The 18303-nt window shown below is 46.7% G+C and overlaps 1 protein-coding gene across 2 annotated transcripts in view; it reads right to left on the bottom strand.

Moving 5' to 3' along the window:
- The window catches only part of GRB10 (growth factor receptor bound protein 10), a 173503-nt gene extending 157488 nt beyond the window's left edge, over positions 1-16015 (bottom strand). For both annotated transcript variants that reach the window (XM_068147707.1, XM_068147708.1), the window contains exon 1: positions 15930-16015. The gene's annotated coding sequence lies outside the window, so the exon portion shown is untranslated. The remainder of the gene's footprint in view (positions 1-15929) is intronic.
- Positions 16016-18303: the final 2288 nt, after the last annotated feature.

Raw genomic sequence — 18303 nt, 5'->3', positions numbered from 1 at the left:
GACAGATGGGCAGAGTCCAAGGGCATGAGATTTAACACATCCAAGTGCCAGGTTCTGCACATTGGCCACAACAACCCCATGCAGAGCTACAGGCTGGGGTCAGAGTGGCTGGAGAGCAGCCAGGCAGAGAGGGACCTGGGGGTGCTGGTTGATGGTAGGATGAACATGAGCCTGCAGTGTGCCCAGGCAGCCAAGAGGGCCAATGGCATCCTGGCCTGCATCAAGAACAGTGTGGCCAGCAGGAGCAGGGAGGTCATTCTGCCCCTGTACACTGCACTGGTTAGGCCACACCTCGAGTCCTGTGTCCAGTTCTGGGCCCCTCAGTTTAGGAAGGAGGTTGACTTGCTGGAGTGAGTCCAGAGAAGGGCAACAAAGCTGGTGAGGGGTTTGGAACACAAGCCCTATGAGGAGAGGCTGAGGGAGCTGGGGTTGCTCAGCCTGGAGAAGAGGAGACTCAGGGGTGACCTTATTGCTCTCTACAACTACCTGAAGGGAGGTTGTAGACAGGTGGATGATGGTCTCTTCTCCCAGGCACCCAGTACCAGAACAAGAGGACACAGTCTCAGGCTGCACCAGGGGAGGTTCAGGTTGGATGTTAGGAAGAAGTTCTATACAGAGAGAGTGATTGCCCATTGGAATGGGCTGCCCAAGGAGGTGGTGGAGTCGCCATCATTGGAGGTGTTCAGGAGGAGACTTGATGGGGTGCTTGGTGCCATGGGTTAGCTGTTTGGGTGGGTTGGATTGGTTGATGGGTTGGACACGATGATCTTGAAGGTCTCTTCCAACCTGGTTTGGTTTATTCTAATAAAGTTATTCTAAAGGCTGTAAACAAACTCTTCAGATAAAAAGTTATTTAAGCTACTTGGAGTATTTGGTTAATTTTAAACCCCCAATGGATTTCAGAGGTGGCATCTAGACATTGAAGTAAACTCCCAAGGCAGGTGGTAGACTGTTTCAAGGCCCAGCTTGATAGGGGGCTGGGCCATCTCATTTAAATTATATTCTTACTGTGAAAGGCTGGGCTAAATAATCCTTGAGATCCCCTCCAACCTGGTAGTCTATGAATCTTGGAATTATATTAAAAGTGACTTTCACCCTTCAGTCCACCTCATTTCAACACAGCTGAAGGTGTCAGGCATCATGAGTTACCCCATTACAACTGCACTTTTAAGAGAATCCCAGAAGACCATCAGAATACATAACCTGAAGCTTCCTCCTTCAAGCCCTTCTCAGCACTGCACACAGTCACAGCCCTGCAAAGCTTCCACACTACCACCAATCCAAACAGACCCTGGTCCAGCTAACAACTACAGCTCCCACTCCACAGTCTGCCAAGAACCAGCCCTGCATACATACCATGTTGCTAAAAGACTCTTAAGATCCCAAAGGTATCAATGAAGTGTTGAATGCTGTGGGATGCATCATGCATTGAGCTGCAGAGGAGATACATTTCTCTCAGATACCATCATGAGTCTATAGAACATAGCAAATACAGTCAGAGTACACCAAGCTAATAAATTTCAATTGAAACCATGCTGGTGATGCCCTCATCCTGACCTGCATAGTTTCAATTCAGCCATTTGTTACCGTGACCATGAGAAGCAACTTTCTTCCTTCTACCTTTTCCCTCATCTTCCCATGCCACATAAAGAGCCAGCTTTATCTGTGGATCAGTTATAACGTCTATACTGAAGTCAAGCAAACGACTGGCCTTCCATAACTGTAAGATACTCCATAAACTCTGTATTTTAGACCATTTCTACCATAAAAAAAACTGTCTGAACTCAAAAGTGCCAGTACACCACATAAGACAGTGGCAAGCACAAGTGGCAAACTGGTCTTACTACAACATTGTCTCTCTCAGCACACATTTTCAAGCTTCTTCCTCTTCTACTCTATAATATCATCAACTCCAGCTCCCTGTTGCATAATTTGTCACAGCTAGGGACTTCTGACAGTTGTGTCAACCCTGAGATGCATAGAGTGCACCACTCCCAAGATTGAAATGGTGTGTTTGAATAGTCAGGAGGGGACACAGCGTGGCCACAGGGCTGCTGGGAACAGAAGTCAATCTTGCTCATAAGTGAGCTGTTGGGAAGGAGCCCTGGCTGCATGACACTGCAAAGAACACCAAGACAAAGCAAAGAACACCACTTTGTAAACCTCTGGTCTTTCCACTCAGCAAGTCAGGATTTAGAAGAGTTCCCAAGCTCCTCACACAAAGCACACACTTCCTTGCTTGTCTTCACAGAGTTACAATTGCAGACTTAGAGGATGCAGCCAGGAAGAGGTGAATTAAGACCAGCTACTGGATGAAAGCATCACTGCCCACACAGTGCAACAACCTACAGCTCAACCACAGGTCAAGGCAAAAATTCACCCTGACCACACAGCTTCAGCGTAGATCCATACTCAAACACTGACAACAGACAAGCTGCAGTTGCACACAGGAAGAAAGCTTCAGCCCCCACACACTTTAACATATAAATCATTTTTTAAAGAAAAGCATCATTGATGCTTCTCTCACTGGATGAATCTTCTCAGAATCACTGCCAAAGTCAGCAGACACACAACATGACTGAAGTCAAGCACACAGCTTAGCCAGATATCCTCAAAAGAAGAAACTTGCCATTTCTGTGCAACCATTTTAGTGTGGCCATAAAATTTACTTTCCTCATTCATTACTTCCTTCATCTCAATAACCCAAAAGCCCAATACAGCTATGCAAAGCAACTGAAACATCAGGAGTAGCAGAGAAGGGCCACAAAGATGATCAGAGGGCTGGAGCACCTCTCCTATGAGGACAGACTGAAGGAGTTGGGGCTGTTCAGTCTGCAGAAGAGAAGGCTCCCAGGTGACCTCATTGTGGCCTTCCAGTATCTGAAGGGGGCCTACAGGAAGGCTGGGGAAGGACTTCTCAGGATCTCAGGTAGTGATAGGACTAGGGGGAATGGAATGAAGCTGGAGGTGGTGGACATGAGGAGGAGGTTCTTCATCATGAGAGTGGTGAAGCCCTGGAATGGGTTGTCCAGGGAGGTGGTCGAGGCCCCATCCCTGAAGGTGTTTAAGGCCAGGCTGGGTGAGGCTCTGGCCAGCCTGATCTAGTGTGGGGTGTCCCTGCCCATGGCAGGGGGGTTGGAACTAGATGATCCTTGTGGTCCCTTCCAACCCTGACTGATACTATGAAGCCAGGGGAAGGTCAGGCTGGAGGTCAGGAGGAAGTTTTACACAGAGAGAGTGATTGCCCATTGGAATGGGCTGCCTGGGGAGGTGGTGGAGTCGCCATCACTGGAGGTGTTCAGAAGGAGACTTGACAGGGTGCTTGGTGCCATGGGTTAGTTGATTAGGTGGTGTTGGATGATAGGTTGGACGCGATGATCTTGAAGGTCTCTTCCAACCTGGTTTATTCTATTCTAAATGATAAAAACCTTAGCTTTATTCAGCAGCTGATACAGAGTGCTCAAAGTAAAACACATGGTATGGGGAGAACATATAATAAGCAGTTTGTCACTCTCCAAACGACTCTGCAAAATACAAACTGGTTTTAGACAAGGGACAGACATCTGCAATGAAGGTTCAGAAAAGATCTCTTCCTCAGTTCATCCAAGAGTTCACATATAGCAGAGTTGGCACCCAGCCATGAAGACTGAGCCAATCAATTAGTTGAGCCTTTTTTGTATGTTAAAATTATGGAGAAAAATCAACCAGAAATGTGGTTTGTTTTTTTGGTTTTGGTTGGGGGGGAAGGGAAAAAAGCAGCCAGTCACTGCTGTGCACTTCACAACTCAAAACCTGAACTCCACATCTTCCCAAGCTGTTTGGTAGAGTCAAGGAAATCCATGATATGTCACTTTGCCCCCAGAATGATTCCACATTTACCACAGGAAAAAATTACTGAAGAACTTACTTTGGTTTTCAGTTTGCAGGGTGGGGCTTTTTTTTTCAGGCTAAAGCATACTAGCTTTAGCAACACTGAAAAGTCTGCAGCTCTACCTAAGGTTCAGGAGTCACAAGAGTTTACAAACAAGATCTGCCCTGTAGCCACCAAGTCCACTTCCTAGCAGACACAAGAGTAGGTACTTCTAATTGCCTTTATTTGACTTTGGCTATAAAAATCCCTTTGGGTCAGAGTGGAGTGGCTAAACCAGCTCACAGCCAGCTCTGGGATCATGAGACTGGGAACAGCCAAGATGTTCCAGGAAAAAACATTTCAGCTGGTAACTGGCCTGAAACAAGTATGCTTTACCACAACATTTCAGGGCAAGTCAACCAAATCTCCAGTGTTCTTCAGAGCACTGCTGTATGTGTGACCAGCTATTACGATGGGTATTCCTTGTAACACGAATAATGATGGATTTATCACCAGCTACTTTCTTGGTTGCTCTGCTTTATGATGATCATATAAAGAGATACAGCTAAACATACCTTATATAATCTTCTCCAACTGTGAAGGTGCTATTTTTACCTTTAAATGCACAAGAGCAATAGTAACATTTTTGTTACGGCTAAGATGCTTAAAAATAAAGACACCTAGCATTGGTGCATGTCAAATCCATTTTGAGAAAACCACCCTACCACACATCCATTTTCTTATAACCCAAGTTAAAAAACAACCAACCAAACCAAACCCAACACAACATGAATAAAGACACCATTGCACTGATTAGATGAGATGCGAGACTAACAAAATACTCTTCCCTAAATGCTCACGTTACAGAATATTCCTTTCAACAGGTAAACCTTGCAAGTACAGGCAGGTTTTGGACATTCTCTGCAAAACCAAGTCCAATCTTTAGCTTGCTTGCTTGTATAGCTTCATAATGTTTGCTGGACTCAAATGAGAAAACCCCTGTGTTAGGTCTTCAGAAGTATCAGCAGGCTCCCTTGGCCAAGCTGGCCCAGGCAGTTTGCTACCAGCGAGTGGAGGGAGGACCCACTCTTCTCTTTAGCTTTTCTTTCTCATCCCTGGAACAGCACCTCACCTGCCTCACCACATCTTTCCAAGAGCTGATCCTATCCTCTAATCCAGAAGATAACCAATTCCAGACCAAAAAAAACAAAACACCCAGACAACAAAAAACCAACAGAACAAAACAACACCTAACATACACAGGACATCTTTCTAGCTGGTTAGTGTCAACCATGAACATTTGCTGATGACACCAAGCTGGGGGCAGGAGTTGATCTGCTAGAGGGTGGAGAGGCTTTGCAGAGAGACCTCGACAGGCTGGACAGATGGGCAGAGGCCAAGGGCAGGAGATTGAACACATCCAAGTGCTGGGTTCTGCACATTGGCAACAACAACCCCATGCAGAGCTACAGGCTGGGGTCAGAGTAGCTGGAGAGCAGCCAGGCAGAGAGGGACCTGGGGGTGCTGGTTGATGGTAGGATGAACATGAGCCTGCAGTGTGCCCAGGAGGGCCAATGGCATCCTGGCCTGCATCAAGAACAGTGTGGCCAGCAGGAGCAGGGAGGTCATTCTGCCCCTGTACACTGCACTGGTTAGGCCACACCTCGAGTCCTGTGTCCAGTTCTGGGCCCCTCAGTTTAGGAAGGAGGTTGACTTGCTGGAACGAGTCCAGAGAAGGGCAACAAAGTTGGTGAGGGGTTTGGAACACAAGCCCTATGAGGAGAGACTGAGGGAGCTGGGGCTGCTTAGCCTGGAGAAGAGGAGACTCAGGGGTGACCTTATTGCTCTCTACAACTACCTGAAGGGGGGTTGGAAACAGGCAGAGGTTGGTCTCTTCTCCCAGGCAGCCAGCACCAGAACGAGAGGACACAGTCTCAGGCTGCGCCAGGGGAGGTTCAGGCTGGAGGTCAGGAGGAAGTTTTACACAGAGAGAGTGATTGCCCACTGGAATGGGCTGCCCGGGGAGGTGGTGGAGTCGCCGTCACTGGAGGTGTTCAGGAGGAGACTTGACAGGGTGCTTGGTGCCATGGGTTAGTTGCTTAGGTGGTGTTAGATGATAGGTTGGACGCGATGATCTTGAAGGTCTCTTCCAACCTGGTTTATTCTATTCTATTCACATGTAGTGAACAACCACACTGGCCTGAAGCAAGAGACCCAATTGCTCTAACAAAAATAACCATCTTTTAATAGAAGCACGCTCTTAATGTGGCCAACATAATTTGAGACATGAAGACCTCCCTCACTTCCAGCAGAAAAGCTTCTTTACCTGCTCACACTGCAGATTCTTCACAAGTAAACTCTGTATTTCAGCACAATAAAAAAATCAACTTTTATCAGTGCTGGCTGCACTCTAGCCATCTCCCTGAAACTCTACCAAGCAACGACAAACTAACCTGATAGGCTATTTCACATCACCCACAAAAATGGCATCTTGGTTTATCTGAGCTTCAAATGAGAGCTATAGGCAACAAACCGTGCAAGGAAAAGTTAGACAGGTTATGAAGGACAAGAAATTCTTCAGAGGCAAATATAAGGAGAAACAGACTTCAGTAAAGCCTTTGACACCATTTCTCACAGCATCCTGCTGGAGAAACTGGCTGCATCATTCCCGGATGGGTGGACACTTCACTGGGTTAAAAACTGGCTGGATGGCCAGGCCCAAAGAGTGGTGGTGAACAGAGTTAAATCCAGGTGGTGGCCAGTCACTAGTGGTGTTCCCCAGGGCTCAGTATTGGGGCCAGTTCTCTTTAACAACAATCAGGATAAGGGAATTGAGTGTATCCTCAGTTAGTTTGCAGATGACACTAAATTGGGTGGGAGCATTGATCAGCTTGAGAGTAGGAAGGCTCTATGGAGGGACATGGACAGAATGGATTGATGGGCCAAGATCAACTGTAGGAGCTTTAACAAAGCCAAGTGCTGGGTCCTGCATTTGGGTCACAACAACCCCATGCAACATTACAGGCTTAAGGCAGAGGCAGCTGGAAAGCTGCCCAGAAGACAAGGACCTGGGGGTGTCGGTTGATGGATGTCTGAACATAAGCCAGCAGTGTTCTCAGGCAGCTAAGAAAGCCAGCAGCATCCTGGCCTATATTAGGAACAGTGTGGCCACCATGAGTAGAAGTGATCATACTCTGCATTGGCAAGGCCACACCTCAAATACTACATTCAGTTTTGGACCCCTCACTACAGGAAAGACATTGAGGTGCTGGAGCATGTCCAGAGAAGTGTAACGAAGCTGGTGAGGGGTCTGGAGAATAAGCCTTAAAAGGAACAGTTGAGGGAACTGAGATTCTTTGTCTGGAGAAGAAGAGGCTGAGGAGAGACCTCATTACTCTCCACAACTACCTAAAAGGAGGTTGTATGGTGGAGGTGGGGGTCAGTCTTTTCTCCATAGACTCAGGTGATAGAACAAGAGGAAATGGCCTCAGGTTGTGCCAGGGTAAGTTTGAATTGGATATTAGGAAAAATTTCCTTAGTGAAGAGTGGTCAGGCATTGGAATAAGTTGCCCAGGAAAGTGGTGGAGTCACCATTCCTGGAGGTGTTCAAGAAACATGGGGGCATGGCACTTCAGGCCATGGTGGTCTTATGGTGACAAGTGGACTCAATGACCTTAGAGGACTTTTCCAAACAACAATTTTATGATTCTGTAGTAGTCTGCTGCAGCACAGGACTGTTCACTTCTCCAAATGGCCCATTTTCCAAATGCACAAGAGCTTCTCCTGCTCCTGGGATGAACAGTTGAACTATTTGTGAGCAAACCAGGTCTGATTATACATTTACCAAAATTAGCTGAGGCTAAGACTCATAAGACACCTTGCAAAACCATTCCCCTTCCCATTCTCCTGTACTAGCAGTACTATTTTCCAAAGGACAGTGGGGAAGTTACCTACAATTCAACTGGGTATTGCAAGCACCATCACACACCTGAACTCATCTGTCCTGCACAGCATCAGCTGCAACACTTCTTTGCAATGCCCCTCAAACTTTTCATGTGGTAACAATATAATCCACCTTTGCTATCAAGGAACTCCACAGAGATTTTTCCTGACCTATTTAGCATCAGCTATAGAACAAAAATGCATGCTGAATGCAAAACAAGCCTGAGCACACACATAAGAGATGCCAGCAACACAAATAGCATTTGCTCTGCACTCCTGTGGTTCAACTTGTAGTCTCCTTGGTCAGTTTCTCCTGAAGCCTGTTATTAAAAATAACCCATAACCCAATGCCTCTTCTGAAACCTTTCAAATGTCAAATGTAATGACTACAGATAATGTTGTAACAGCCTATCAGTGAAAAATATCAAAAGCTATCAGTTCATTAAAATCATGTATAAACTCTGCCATGCTATTCAGATCATTGCTGGAAAACAGAGTATTTTGATTGCTCTCCCTTATGGAGCCTTCATTAAGAACCACCATTACAAAAATTAAATAAAGTGGTACCCAACAGCCAGGGAGGAGAGAAAAAAGAACAAGAAACACCACCAAAAAGAATCCTATCCACAAGCAAAAAAAATCCCAACCAAGAACTCTTAAAAACAGGCAAAACAAATCAAACAAAACCACCACACTTCTGACCTCAACATTTTAGACCTCAGGATTCCTGAAATGAAATATTTAATCACAGCACAAAGGACAACTTAGTGTTAAAGCATGAAGTGTTAAAACAGCACGCATCCTGTGTCTGAAGTATAGATGCTGATGGTAAATCTGGCTCTAGCATAAGATTTAGTGGCACGTGGTACTTTATCCTCACAATCTTGCTGCACAAACATCCTTCTGATGGAACTTGTTTACTGCATTCCTTACTGTGACCACGTACAGTAACTGAAACGTCACAGAGCTGGTCAGCAAAAACAGAAGCAACCTGACCCATCAAAAAAAGTATCTGCCAGAACTTCAGCCATTGTTCTGCAAAATATCAAGGCTTGAATTCTGACATAATCCCCTGACATCTTGGGTGATGTCAACAGAAGCAGCTATTAGGATGAGGAATGATCACCCACAAGGTATTAAAATTCAGGAAGAATCAATGGTCTTGCTATATGTATTTCTCCCTTAACTTTCTCCTAAATGGACTTTTATACACTTGAGCCAGAAGGGAAAGCAGGCCTTTTAAGAAAGGCTTTGGCATTAAAAAAGAAGTAAAAATTACCACAAGCTTATGAATTTTCAGCTTTTCCAGCTTCTTAAAGTTTATTTCCACAATTGTGCCTTGAGATAATAAAAGCTCCTCATTCCTTTCCAAGGACACTCAGATTTAACAGTACAGTAAGAAGGACTGGAGAAAGGTGAAATCTGTAGGTAGGTCTTTCTCATCCCCTCACATAATCCCCATTTTAGGAGAGAAAACATTCTCCTATCTGAATCTTTACCATGTAGTTTGGCATATATGACAATCATGGAAAAGGAGGAAAATGAAGGGGGGGGAAGGGGGGTATAAAATTAAATAACCAGACTCCCGTTTTTCTTTCAGCTCTTGACAACTTCTGGCCCAATCCTTTCCAATGTACAACTATCTTGTCCTACTGTGCTCCATTTACATGAAGATCTAGGAAAAATTTCTAGCAGTTTCTCCTCTAGAAAACAAGCCAAATCCTGGCTGCCAGTTAGTTTTGAAATCTGTCTGAAACACTCTATAAACATATGAAGCATGCAACTCCCTGACCCAGAACACATTTAAGAGGCAAACCATACTGTGAGAAGAGCATCTACAGTGAAGGAAATTTGGTTGATATTTCAAGGATTCCCATCTCTGTGGTTTTAAAACTGAAATTAGCACCTGAGATGACCTAGAAATAAAGCTAACCAACATTAAAAAAGAGCTTCTGAAAATTTACTTTGTGCTACAAACCAAGAACATGAGTTAGAACAGAGCTGCGGCCACTTAATCAAGCCATCAGAAAGGCAGAATTTAGATCCCAGGCACTGAAAGAAGTTTCCAAGTGCTCATCAAGTGCTAATCTCCACCATGAAAAGAATCTACACATTTAGACTCTTCCTGCTTATTGATTTTCTCACCAGGGATGCATAAGGGAAGAATGATACTGGGGTCATGGAATATAATCCATCCTTACTTATCTGCTGCCTTCAGCAACCGCAGGCTCAACTTCACAGTGGCCACTTCATTTCTCCGATTTCTCTGTTGACACAAATTCTGCAGCAGTAAGCATGAGCGCAGTGCGCAGACTGTGCTCCAAAGTTTACTTTGCGATCAAATGTAGAAATCCCCACCACTGCTCAGCAGGAGAGTTCCTTCCCACTGGGCTATAGGTTTATTCCAACAAGATGGCATGGCATTTCCTCTATGGTTTGCCTGCCAGGAAAGTAATTTCCTATTTTTGTCATGTTGAGAACTAGTAGAAGCCAGAACTGATGGAGGCTGGGAAGAATCAGAGGCTGATTCGCTGGTGGTTTAACCAAACATGTGTTTACAATTACCCTGTTCATCATGACTTGCCTGTGTAAAACTGCCTTTTTGCAACTTGCCCATGTTCCTTGGGTTGGGCTTTCAAAAAAGCTGAAACAGAGTCACTAAGAAAGACACTGTTTGCAGAAAGAACAGAACTGTACAATAGTTAATATTATACTCATTAAGGCAACTGTTGGACATTAATATCAACACGGCTGCTCGACTTGCTGCCGTTGGCCAAAGGCTCACAGTGTAGCAGCAGGAGGGTAAGAAAATGGAAAAACCTCTTGTGATCTTCCCTTGGAGTCCAACAAAAAATATAACAGAAATAGGATACCACATTTCTTCCTCAGATATGGTACAGTATCTGCTGGCAGTAAGAGATAGTCATGGTGTTCCCAGCAATCTTGTCAAGAGCGCTCGCCACCTCTGCACACAAGGACCATAACTACCACCATAAAGCTCTTTTCAGAAGTACACTATGCAGTATAATTAAAGACATGCAACTCTCCTCATCCTCTCCCCAATTCTCACTTCAGGAAAGAATGTACAGAGTCTGTCCTATCTTCATATGGCAAAAGGGAAATTTCTTACCACTGATCTTTTCTCCAAGAAGAGGTTAAACTATTCTATGAAAGAAACCTTATCCCAGCATACCTGAACCAACATAATATTAAAGCCAGCAGCCTTCAAAGCTGTGAAAAGGTCCAAGACAGACACATTTCACCTCTCAGTATCAATAAGGCAGACTTTCATGCCATGTGCCTAGATTATGCCAGACCTAGTCTAACAATCTGCAAATTTGATACAAACTGTAACTTTACTTCATACCATGTACCAGAGAACCACATTTTCCACTCTCCAAAGTTACCATTTGATACCTAAAGATGTAATGGCTTACCAAAAGTTACTTATCAACAGTTTCTGAAAGGCTTCAGGAAGGGAAAAGTCTCTCACACTAACTTACAGTATTAGTCACACACTGTATTATCCATGCTATTGGAGAAGGTCTCCTACTCTGCTTAGAACAAACAATCTTTTGCTGTAATCATCCAGGAGTGGCAACCTGCATCTCCCCATGAGTTAAAATTGGGATGAGGTTAGCACATTTCCTTAAAATATCTCTTGACTTGTAAATGAGCATTCACGTTGGGTTTTAAACAACCTCCACCATTCATCCTGCCTATACTTTTGTTCCAGCCACACCTCAGACTCTGGTCCTGTCCACTATGGATCATTTGCCTGCAAAATCTCAAGCATCCACAAAGCCACCACTGCCTTCCCCTAATAGAAAAGGAATAACCCAGTACTCAAAACCCTCATGCTTTTGTCTTACAAGATGTCCAGTTCATTAGCAGCACTGGCTCCTCACCATTAAACAGAAATCATTGGTCTTTTCCAAGAATGACAGAACTGTTCACAAGTACACTACTGTAAAGCAGGGCTTGAACTTCTGATGCTTTCAGTCCCAAGAGGCATGTCCATTTGCTTTTCATGAACTTATCCATCTACAACTTACAAAGGCAAAGAGGGAGATGAGTCTTCAGGTTATAGACATGCATGATTTTGAAGAGTTTCAGGATAACTTGGTCACTGGTGGTGAATCGCTTTGTAAAACCCTCAATCTTCAGCTCCTATGCACATCGTAAGTCCAAAAGCTGCTAGAAACCACAACCACCACAGACTGCAGATGAATATACCTGTATGAAAAACGCAGTGCCTGTCTGTCTCACACATCAGGTATCTGCTGAAAAGACAATACTCCAGGAATAAAGCATGCCAGGTAAGAGACTGTAGACTATATCCATCCAGATGTCATCAAGTCAGGCCATTCTTGTTTTATTACTGAGGAGATTAACAGTCTGTTTGCAGACACAATGCCTTATACTGATCAACAATTTTGTGGCACTCCTAGTGAAACCCAGCTTCCTTCAATAGTCCTTTCCACAACTACAACACTGCAGAGGAGCCATACTGAGGCAATAGGAGAACTGCTTTCCAAAAAAAGATGATCCAATACAACATAGGATAGGAAACACGCATATTTACAACATAGAATAGCAAAAACCTGGCACAAGACTAATCCAGAAGTGCACAGATCAGCTAGTCATAAAAAAAGTCAGTGGGGTGACATCTATTTTCTTGATAATGTGTTTCATAACTACCAGTGGTTTGAGACAAAAAAGTGATGAGAAGCAAGACTACTTTGTAACATCCAAGTTTAGGCTGCAAGCCATCTCCTCAGCAGCATGTAGCACAAGGATAGGAAACCTGTGAAGTTCCATGCTTATAAAAATTCCTTGGCAACCTCATTCCTCAGAAATCCTAAAGAGATTGCGGAGTTTCAACTTTCAGGAAAAGGATCTCCATTCCTAGATTTCCCTAGGTGAAGAGTCACAACTGGTATATTTTGGACGTGCCCAGGAGCAGCTCCTGTTTCCAAGAAATACAATGCTAACCCCCTAGCCTGCTTTCCTACAGAAGGAGGCTTATGCAATCACATTGTAGCCAAGCCAGCTGGCAGATTTCATGCAAGCCTGACAGAGGCAGAGGTCTCAAGAGTTATCTTCATTGTTTGTGAAAACACCAGGCCAGGTGGGCACACATAAGAAGAGCAGTACTGTGAACTGCTATCAATACCCTCATAGCTGAGACAAATCCAAAGAACATGGATCCTTAGTCTTAGTTTGATTAGAAATGCTGTCTTAAAAAGAAAAAAAAAAAAGGAAGAAAAGTTTTTTCCTTGACCCCACTAATAAAGTCCACACAGAGGTTTAGAGTCAAAAACCCAGTAGAAACTGGTAATGTTTTCCACCACAGCTGCCTGCTGTAAGAAATGAGTATTTTACCTGAACAAATACTTTAGTGCATCCTAAAAATGCATACCACTGGTCATCAAAAGGCATCTCCTTCATCACTCCTTGCCCCCCAGCTTCCAGGTGTTTGAAGAAGCACCTGAGTGCATGCATAGACACACTTCTACTAGAGACAGAGCTCAGCTGGTCTAAGCAGAAGTTCTGCCTGGAGATCTGGCCTTGTTTAGCACTGTCACTACAAAGCTCCATAAGCACGCATGTAAGGGCTTGTCAGAAGACAGAAGCCAGAACAGGGTCCCATCCAGCATGACACTACCTGGGACCCCCCGGCTAGCCTGCTGCCACTGTCATACGCATTCAGGAGAGCTGCCAGTGCCTCCCTGTCTAGAGGGACATACGCTAGTTCAGTGCTGTCAGAAAACAAACTCCCAGCACAACACTCTCATACTCCTGGCAGAAACAGCACATGACCCTGCAATGTCTCTCCTCTGCCAGCTGGGAACTTCCCACCTTGGGAGGATCCCTTTGCCAGAGAGACCCAGATACTTTTCGTCCATTTACATCCCAAGTGCAGGAGAGAACACAATCAAATATTTGTAAGAAAAATAACAAAAATATCTGTGACAACTCTTGCTGGAGTAATTTAAGTATCTGCAAGAAAGGGACTTCAATTTTCTTTTTATTACAGAGTGCACTGTATATGTTTAAACAGAACCAAAATACAGAGACCAAGTCTGCATTTAAGCAGCATTTTTGAACGACCTTATAAAAAAACCAGAGAAATATGCTACTAAAATACAGGTGTAGCTGTATCTGAGAATGAAAACTAACTCACACAGCAGTAAGGGAGGACATGTTTTGATCAACAAAACCAGGTAAAACTACGGTAGTACCACAAGGTCTTCAATATGTAGTCAGAGTAGACAAGACTTACTTTAAAAAAAATAAAGCCCAAGTGAAGAAAAGCACTCACAGTATAACAGGAAAATGATCACAGGAAGCAAGCATCAAGGTCCATCAGTTTATAATTTGCAACAAGGATACCAAACACTGCTTTTCAGGTTTTACTGTTTGCTCTGTTGTTTTAAAGAAAGGGAAAGAAAACCTGCAGAGCCCTGACACTGGCATAACTGTACATAGGTATCCAGAGGAATACAGCCCTGGAGCAGTTCTCCCTCTACAACTGCAGTGCAAGGTAAGCCCTTTAGGAACTCTAACACTCCAGGAAAAGTGCATTCTGCTGACCTCCTGCACCCTTCCCCAGCCCCAAAATGATCATGCAGCACATCTAGAGCTGCTGTTTAAAGTTTGAAGCGTTATTTCCTTCTTCCATGCAGGTTTTCTAATCTCCATGTGTTTGTGGTAGGTTTCTTTTAACCCATCCTCAAAATTCACTCCTTTTAATCCTAGGACTAACCTTGTTGCCCTTCTCCATACCTTTTCTAGAGCTTTAATCACAGCTAGTATCTAGGGGCAGGAATAGAGAGCATCATTGCTACAGGTTCTACAAAACCTTTGTTAAAAAACAGAAATTGCTCAGCACTTTTATGAGGCAACACAACTCCCAACTATCCCTTTGAAGCATAACTCAACATGGTAGCTGCTCATGTGCTTCTATCACCCTGTCACTTCCTCCCCAAATTCACTCTTCTTTAGTAGAAGGGAAAAGCAAACCACAAGTCTTTGGGGCTGTTTCAGAAAACCCAATCAATGCTGCTTTGACATACCAGCAACACATGTTCTCATTTCAACAAATGGGAACATTTCAGGCAGACCACCACTTCAGATGGAGTGGGGTTCCAAGCTGCTGAATCAGCACTTTCCATCCTGCTGGCAATAGAGTTATGCTACGCTTCAAAGGAAAGCAGGAGAAAAGGGAGAAGGGGGGTGGGAGGGGAGGCGGGGGGAGGCGGCGCTGGCACTTAAGCAACAGAAGCGGGCAAGAGGATTTTGCAGGGTTCATCTGCCAAACCAATTAACTGCAAACTGTTCTTACGGAGATGCCACAGTTTCAGATCCAGCTTGCAGTACCACAGTTATACAATGAGAGATCCATGCGTGCGCGGCTCTCCCCGGCGAGGACCAGGGGACGAAGAAATGCTGCATTATTCCCCGATGCCGGGTCTCCGGGGCTCGAGAGGGGCTTTCCGGAAGGGTCAGGGGAAGCGGCGGCGCGCAGGGCCGTCTCCCTCCCGCACGCCACGCACACGGCTTCCCGCGGGGCGGCCGCCGCAGACCCGCGCAGCGGATAGGCAGGAAGGTGGCAGCACTCCGGGGTGGCGTTTCTGCGAACTGCCCATCCGCCAGCCCTCCCGCAAACACTAAACGGCGGGAGAGGAAGAGGGAGCATGGTGGGGTCAAACGGGAGAGTTTCGGCAGTACCGCCAGCAGCTGGCAGGGCAGCTCTTCAGCCCCTTCCAGCACGGGGCGAGAGGAAAGCCCGGCTCCCGGCACCACCGGGGAGAAGCACGGAGGCAAGCAAACAAAACGCGTCAAGGAAGCCCCGAGCTGGGAGAAAGGCCGCTCCCCCAAAGCTCCGCGGCGAATAGCTGCCGGCCGCTCCACGTCTGACCCCAGGGACTCCCCCGCCGGGCGGCGGGAGGTGCGCAGACGTCGCTCCCCGCGGGTATGGGGGTCTCGCCGTCGGCCCCAGGAAAAGGAAGTTTGCTCTCCTCCTCCCACCGGCCTCCGCCACCAAGGAGCCGGCAAGCCCCCACCCCTCCTCCGGCTCGGCCTCCCCCGCTACGGCTCCCCAGGGGCAGTCGCCGCATCCCCGACCCCTTACCTGCTGGGCAGGCGGCCGGCCGGCACGATTCCTCGCTGAACGCTGCACACCCGCCAAGTTTCGGGCAAGCGCAGGGGGTCGGGGGCAGGGTCGTGAACGGAGACAGGAGCGCGGACGAGGAGCGGGGTCTTCTAGGCGGCGGGGAGCAGAAGGCACGGGTGGGGGAGGGCCAGCTCTAGTAGCCACGCGCCTCAAAACCAACAAAAAATTCGTAAATTAGAAGAAAAAAAAATTAAACAAACAAACAAAAAAAATATACAAAACACACCCAATGCGGAAGGGGCCGTGCGCGCCTCTGCAGAGCGACCCTAGGCTACAATGCTGGGGCAAAAAAACTTCTGGCCGCGCCGCTGCCACCGCCGGCTCCGCTGTTAGCGGCACCCACCGCCGCCGCGCTCTCCCCTCGCGCCCAGCTGACTCCCGGCGGGGCCCCGCCCCGCTCCCGCCCCCGTCGCACGCAGCCGCAGCCCCGGCCCGCGCCTAGCCGCTGTTGCCGCCGCCACCGCCCCGCCGAGGGCAGGGGGCGGCTGGGAGCTCCGGTGGTGACGGGCGGCACAGCGGCGGCACCCCTTCCCGTGAGGAGAAGCGCAGGGGTTAGCAAATTAGGAGGCTGTTACTGAGGGTCGCTACCCCTAACCGAAGCTTGTCCACAAGTAGCACCAGCGCATGCTTTCGGGGTGGATAGGGAAAGACGGGGAGGATGGTTTTTTCTTTACAGTGAAGCCAACAGAGCCCAGGGGAAGCTACAAACACGGGAAACTTGTGCGTGTACTTTTTCATTAGCCTCATCCGCCGTGTTCTCGCATTCTTCCGTACACACTGCCCAGGGATAGGTGGCCTGAGAGCTGGGGCACTGCCTTCCAGGTAGCACCGAACAGGCGCTCATTGAGCGCCAGCTGTAAAGCGGACTGTTCAGGATACTCTCCCATACTGCCAAACACCCTGCTCTCCCTGAATGCTCAGGCTGCTACAAGCACTCCTACAGACTGCTGCTGACAACTTCTGTGCACTGAGACCTTTGGTATTTCATTCCGTGGATCACCAGAGCTTTATTGTAGCTCCAGGCAATCGTATTTGCAAGTAGCTTTAATAACCTGGACTGCAGAAAACCTCTTCGAGGAGCACTGAAGTGGCACACTTCTCTAAGAGCGACTTATTTAAAGTGCACGGACTTCAGCGAATACCTCTGAGCTCTGGGAGGAGCTCGCCAGACAAAAACACCTCTCATAAGAAGTGGCCAGGACTATAAAAGGAAATCAGGGAGAAGCTGGAGAAATCTCTGGGCTTTTCCTCCTAAGACAAATGCATGCATGCTAGTGGGAGCATTGAGGCTGAGCACCTCCACTGAATATAGTTTGAAATGTAACATGATGCCTTCCTTGCTCTCTTTTTTCCTCCTTGGCACTTCTTTACCGTATTTAAAGGAATGCTTTTGTTATCAGTCTGCCCTCCCAATCCCCAAAGCAGATCCAGCCCTGCTCTGGTCTCACTCAGCTTTCACCACTTGCTCTCCCTGTTCAGCTCCTCAAATAATCTCTCCAATTTCCTCCTCTGTAACACTTCAGCCTGAGACTGTACTTCCATCGGCCGTCTCCACTTGATGCTGTGCTGCACGTTGCTCTTCAGCTTGTCAGCACCCATCCCATCCCAGCCTAGCCTGGTCCTTTGGGAACTTGCTCTATGTGCCATCACTTCTCAGCACCCAGTCCACCCATCTTTTTCCACTGTTGGGCTGGTTTGCTCTGATTTTCTGTGAACCATCGTTCACCCTGATTGTGGGTCCATGCTCAGAGGGCCAGTACCTCACCAGAGGAAAAACTGCCTCCTCGCTGCTTCTAGCAGAAGGCTTCTATCCAGGTTACTACCTAGTGAAAAGGTGAAAGGCAGGTGGTGTAAGATTTCTGCCTGAGATTACTCCAGAGGTAAGGAGGCAGCTACTACCTGCCAAATCCCAGGAAAAGCATGGCTGACATCACAGCCCACATGCTTACATAAGAACGACAAGAGTAGCCAAGGTTGGGAGGGACCTCCAAAGATCATCTAGGCCAATCTTCTGTGGGAAAGAGTCTAGATGAGGTTATCTGGCAGCTTCTGCAATCACAGCTTTAAAGCCTTCAGTGATGAAGACTCCACCATGTCCCCGGGGATGTTGTTCCAATGTTCCTGGAAAATGTTTCTTTTTTTGTGTCACGATGAAACTTGTCCCGGTGTAACTTGCACACATTACTCCTTGTCTGCTCACTGTGGCTCCTTGTGAAGAGAGAGCCTCCATCCTCTTTGCAGCCATGCACGTGCTTGTAGTATTTGACCAGGGTTTGTGCAATAGGTGTAAGGCTCACGAAGCGTTCACAGAGCCCAGTGCTATGGGCACAAA

This window comes from Melanerpes formicivorus, unplaced genomic scaffold (assembly GCF_026170545.1).
Source record: "Melanerpes formicivorus ecotype bairdi unplaced genomic scaffold, bMelFor1.0.p_v2 SCAF_15, whole genome shotgun sequence".
NCBI lineage: Eukaryota > Metazoa > Chordata > Aves > Piciformes > Picidae > Melanerpes > Melanerpes formicivorus.
This window is presented reverse-complemented; position numbering and strand designations above follow the sequence as displayed.